The sequence below is a fragment of the Microtus ochrogaster genome, unplaced genomic scaffold (assembly GCF_000317375.1).
Source record: "Microtus ochrogaster isolate Prairie Vole_2 unplaced genomic scaffold, MicOch1.0 UNK73, whole genome shotgun sequence".
NCBI classification, from domain to species: Eukaryota; Metazoa; Chordata; class Mammalia; order Rodentia; family Cricetidae; genus Microtus; species Microtus ochrogaster.
In genome coordinates, this window is record NW_004949171.1 from 1036793 (window position 1) to 1042913 (window position 6121).

At 39.9% G+C, this 6121-nt stretch overlaps 1 pseudogene; it reads left to right on the plus strand.

The window, feature by feature from the left end:
• The first annotated feature begins 619 nt into the window (after positions 1 to 619).
• LOC101995730 lies at positions 620 to 1612 on the plus strand (annotated as a pseudogene).
• Positions 1613 to 6121: the final 4509 nt, after the last annotated feature.

The following is a 6121-nucleotide window of genomic DNA, read 5'->3' on the forward strand; positions in this document are numbered from 1 at the left end:
CAGAGCTCTCGCGTCCACCCGGGAGAGGGGAGCATAGCATCTCTCTGAGCTCACTTCCTCTTCCTCCCAGCATTCTGTTCTGTTTACTCCCCCCACCTATGTTTTAACCTATCAGGGCCACCATTGCATTGCTTGAATCAATAACCAGAGCAGTATTGACAAGAATTAAATCTGAAGTTCATCATGATTTGATTATGAGGACAGTGTGCTGTGTCTCTCAGTGATGATTATTCAAACTGGAAGTAGACTTGCTGATTTTTTTAGTGTGTACTTCTGCACATGCTGTACAATATGTAATTGACTTCACAATATGATCTAGAGGCCCCCAGCTCTGCATTTTAAGAACCAGGTTTATGACATATACTCTAATAATAATTACTAGTAATCTTAAGTGTTCCAATGAGACAGCCTTTCAATAACAATGACATGTTTTTGCCTTTCAAATAAAGACTAGAAATGGGAGTTTTAGATGTAATTTTATAGAGTGTGTGAACTTCCTAAGTACACATTCATTGACTAAAAAGGAACCTTTAATATAGGAGTAAAGCATCATCTAATGATGCTTATGTTCAGAGAACACAACATTGAAAATCCTATCTTTTCTTTTCCTCACAGGAAAATGTCTCTCAAACATTTCAATGGTACCAAGTTTCAGGAGTCTGAGTTCATTCTGATGGAATTCCCAAACATTCACAGCTGGCAACACCGCCTCTCCCTACCATTGGCCCTGCTTTATGTCTCAGCAATAGGGACAAATGTTCTCATTTTCATCACCATCTATCAGGACCCTTCCTAGAAGCAGCCCATGTACCTTTTCCTGGGCATCCTTCCTGTGGTAGACATGGGCTTTGCCACCACCATCGTGCCAAAGATCCTGGCCATCTCTTGGTTTGATGCCAAGGTCATTGGCCATCCCAAGTGTTTTGCTCAGATTTGTGCCATTCAACTACTTTGTAGGCATGGACTCTGTCATCTTTCTCTGCACGGCTTTTGATAGACACATAGCAATTTGCTATCCTCTCCACTACTCATCAATCACCATCAATTCCTTGGTCTTAAAAGCCACCCTGTTTACGGTGCTGAGAAATTGCTTGCTCATCATTCCAGTGCCTGAGCTTGCAGTCCAGAGGAATTATTGTTCCAGAAATGAAATTGATCATTGTCTGTGCTCCCAACTTGGTGTCACAAGCCTTGCTTGTGATGACAGGAGGCCAAATCGCATTTTCCAGTTAATCCTGATGTGGCATGGAATGGGGAGTGACCTGGGTCTCATAATATTGTCATATACTTTGATTCTGCACTCTGTACTCAAGCTCAACTCAGCTGAAGCTGTTTCTCAGGCTCTGAGAACATGTAGCTCCCACCTCACCCACATCCTCTTCTTCCAAACTATTGTTGTATTGTGGTGGTTTCAGTGGCTCACCTGGCAGAGACCACAGCCACCTTAATCCCAGTTTTGCTTAATGTGATGCGCAAAATTTTTCCTCCTTCCCTCAATCTTATTGTGTATGCACTTAGGATGGGAGAACTCAGGCAAGGCTTCCAAAAGGTACTTTGTTGGGCTTACAAAAGAAATAAAAATACAAAAGAAATAAAGAAATCTTCTTTATGATGTATGTAGACTTAAACTTCTCCTTAACTATGGTGGCATTCTAGACACATGATGAAGGGGGATGGAAAGAGCCGCCGAGACTCCCTTTGCATGATTTTTTTAAATGTGAAGAATCATGAAATTTAACAAATGGAAAAAGAAAAACATCCTTCCACAATTGTTCCAAACATATGGAAGGACTGTCCACTAGGCTAGCCAAATGATACTGCAAACAGCACTAGTGATTTATGTGTATGACCCAACGTAAAACCCAATATAATAACAAGTACATGAATTATTATAGGACGTGCTTGTACTTTGTTAGCTCCATGTTGGGAGCAAAGTCAGCCTGACTAATTAGCACCACCCGTGTCATGTGTGATGAGGACATAGAAAACACGTGAGCATAGTCTGAGCAGACTGATGAGTGGCTGACCCAGAACAAAGAAGCAAATCCACTTATATGTGGTTGTTGTGCACTTGCCTCTCCAGATTTGCTCTCTGTCCTTCTGTGCAGCTCATTATCTAGAGAGCTGACTTTCACGTACTGTGAATCAAACTCCCCTATCTTGGGACATTTAGTTGAAATAATGGTGAGTGAGAAAAAAATGAGAATTTGGGTTATTTTAGGTTCCTTGTTCTTCCGCTTCCAGCCTCCCTCAACATCATATTTCTAGTAGGATGTGTCTCTTATAACAGGTCTCAAGGGTCCATCTGTTATAGCATGTGGGTCTGTCCAGAGATACCTTTTTCTATTTACCTTTCCATTGAGACAAAGAAAATAATAAAGAATCTGGGTATTAGTTGGTAAGAAGTATGTCTCGCTCCACTGAGCTATGTGGTCTCTTTTCTCCTGTGTCTGTGTGTCTGTGGACCCATCTGCTTGCATGTGAGAGAGAGGGGAGGAAGGAGAACTGTCTCTTCTTCCTCAATATAGGCCAGTATTTTCTGCTTCTCTGAGTGGCATCCATGTTCAGATCTAGAGCCTTTCCTTAAAAATACTGAAATAGCTACAAAATATTTACATAAGATGAAGAAAACACAATTATAGATGCTGACATATCACAGATATCACAGAATCCTAAAAAAATTATTTTGAAGTATTTAAAATAATTTACCCTATGTCACATGTCCAAAACAAAATTTCAAGTTCTTATTATGATGTAATTTCAGGTTTACAGCAATGTTACAAGACTAGAACAAGAAATGCTTTGCTGTGCATGGTGGTGCATGCCTGTAATCCTAGCACCAGGGAGGAGAGACAGGTGGATCTCTGTGAATTCAAGGCCAGCTGGATCTACACAACAAGTTATAGTCCAGCCTAGGCTACATGAGGAGATCTTCCCTCAAACAAATAAATGAACAAAACAAAATAAAAATTATATACACTATTCACAGGGATTTATCAAGTTGAGTTATTTTCTTTCCATATGTACTATTTTTCTGATCTATCATAAGTGAATACTGTTTATTCTTAAACACCTCACTGTGCATTTGCAAACATGAAGACAATGATTTATATAACCATAAAAGCATTAACAAAGTTAAGGTACCAGGGGCCAGCCCCAGCAGTTGACAGTTCCCTGAGAGAAGATAAGAAGTCGGCGAGGGAAGAAGTGTGCCAAGCATGGTGGTGGTGAAGAGAATCCTGCAGCCTGCCTGACTGTTATTTATACAGATTTATAAGTCAAAGACAAATTCATGATTTTTAAAAAGATACAGATTATTATCATTTTTGTCTCCAGACAGGTGTTTGATTTTCTAGACCATGTATGGGGGTCATGGGTTCAGCTACAATTAATAAGTACAGAACAGATTTTTCTTCTATCATAGTCCTATAGCCCTATTTCAAAGCATCTATAGACTGTTTTTGCTAAGGAAATCATACGTTTTACATAACAGCCAGTTTCCAGGCTGACAGCACTGTGGTTTCAGAGAGCCAGGCAAGTAGAGAATATCTGAGCCAGTTCAGGTGAATCATCATGCTTTGAACAGTGTGCTATCAATCGTTAGTACAGAGTGCTACTCATAAATCAGCCTTTCATTGAACTTCTATTTCTCTAGGGCCATGCCCTGCATACTTCCCCATTTAGCATGTTACTTATTCAGCAAACTCTGAACATAATGTAAGAGGAGATCTTTGATCTGTAGTCAAATTTCCTGGTCAGTTGGTGCTCACCAGTCTCCTTTATGTTTACATTGTTCTAATTGTCTTGCTTGGGTTTGCTCAGGGCCAGGTGTACCAAGAAGATCCTGGAGTCATGGCCTCATAAAAACATTTCTAGTATCTCTGTGCTTATTATCATAATCTCCAGGATGTAAGGAAGATTTCTGAATAGGGTCAGATAAAATCATCCCCCTAAAAGCCAAAGGAGTAGTAAGTTTAGGATTTTCCTAAAGAGACCCAGACATAATTTCCTCGGGAAGACAACATTAAATGAATTATAACGCAGAATACCCCCAAACATGCAGCATGCAGTGCCCAAATTGACAGCATGACAGCGAAGGCAGCAGTAGGCTCAGCTGTGCTGCAATTGTGCCAAGCAGCTGTGCTCACTTCATGATTCTTGCCGTTTCCAGTGGATATAGCTGTGCCATTAAGGAAATCGCATCAATATTTTGATTTAGTCCACATAGATCTTGTTTAGATTTTCAAAGTTCTATGGTATCATTGGTGAAAATGCTTTGAGAAACTATTTGAGATTCAATAAGGTACAAGATCAAAAATTCCATTTACTTTTTACATCTTCATGAGACATTTCTTTTTATTTCAGCTTTGCAGTATAATGGGCAAACATGTGTATTTTTGAAGTATGCAGTATGCATTTTGATATGCCTATGTGTTGTGAAGTATGACCATACTCAAGCTAACTCATGTCTCATCAACTTTACAATATTCACTCAAAGCTGTTCCTACTCTTCTTGCTAAAATGCCACACAACAGCAGTGTGTCATTCAAGAGGAATCATGCAGACTCCCACCACAAGGCATTAGGACTGGTAATATAAACTAAAAATTATGTATTTATGTGCATTTATTTATTTGTATATGTGTGTCTGTGTGAGTGTCTGTACACAGGCCAACAGGCATATATATATTGTGTGTGTGTGTCTGGGGTAATAAAATCCTTGGTCCTCGTGACTGAACAAGTCTTCCTAACTGCTGAGCCATCCCCGCAGCCCCAGTAACACAACTCTGTAAAGCAGTTTTCGAGTATGTAAGCAACAGCACAGATGACATGGATGAGCGTTAGCAGCCTGCCGCAGACGGGCATGTCCCGTTGTCATCAAACAGCAGTCACTCAAGTTTAAGAGGAGCCTATTTACTTAAATTTATTCTTTGAAAATTTCATACAGGTGACCATGTATCCTTTTTGTTTGTTTGTTTGTTTGAGACAGGGTTTCTCTGTAGCATTGGAGCCTGTCCTGGAGCGAGCACTTGTAGACCAGGCTGGCCTCAAACTCACAGAGATCTGTCTGCCTCTGCCTCTCAAGTGCTGGGATTAAAGGCATGCACCATGATCACCAGCTTGTAGCTTGATCAAAACCACCTCTCACATCCCCTCTGGTTCTCCTAGATCCCTCACCTCCTCTCCCTCCCAAACTCTTGCTCTCTCTATTTACTTATTTTTAGCACATTGAGTTGTGTTAGTACAGCCCATTAACATGTGAGTGTGAGTTCATACACTGGGGCATCGGGCACCAATCAGTGTCCACACCTATGGAAAAAAGTGACACCCTTACCCAGTAGCCATCAATGTCCAAATACAAACAAGCATCCACTCAGTAGATCGCAAGACCGCTCTACCTTACTCTTCTATCAAATAGGAACAATTTCCGTTTTTGTTGAATATTTTTTGAGATAATCTCACTATTTAGCCTAGGTTAGCCTCAAACTTGAACTGTTCTTGTCTCAGCCTCCCAAGTGCTTATTTCTGGTAGCACAGACTAGACATTTTTTTATTTTATAATAAGGACACTAAGCAAATACATAAAATAAATTTAAACATCAACACAGTGTATGAATTTTATTCACATTTGTTTGCGATTGCAGGCTTCTTATTAAAAGTAATTCTATACAAGTAAAAATATATACTGTAAAGTGTATAAAAATTTGCCCATGTAGATGCCGATAGACATGTGATTTCTCAGGTTTAGGTTATGCTGCAACATTGTAGATTATGTTGCAATCGGTGTTCTACTTGTTGTATTCTGGTGAATGTAGGCGTACACTTTATTGGAGAGAGAACTGGAGTTTACATTTATTTTTGATTAAAAGATACACAAAAAAATAGCTGTTAGGATTTACTCCAGTGGTTCTCAACCTGTGGGTAGCAACCCCCTTGTAATCTCACATCAGATACCCCGCATATCTGATATTTATATTACAGCTCCTAATAGTGGCAAAATTGCAGTTATGAAGTAACAGCGAAATAGTTTTCTGGTTAAGAGTCACCACGACATGAGGGAATGTCAGTAAATGGTCACAGAGTCAGGAGGTTGAGAACAAACACTGCCTTACATTCCTGCT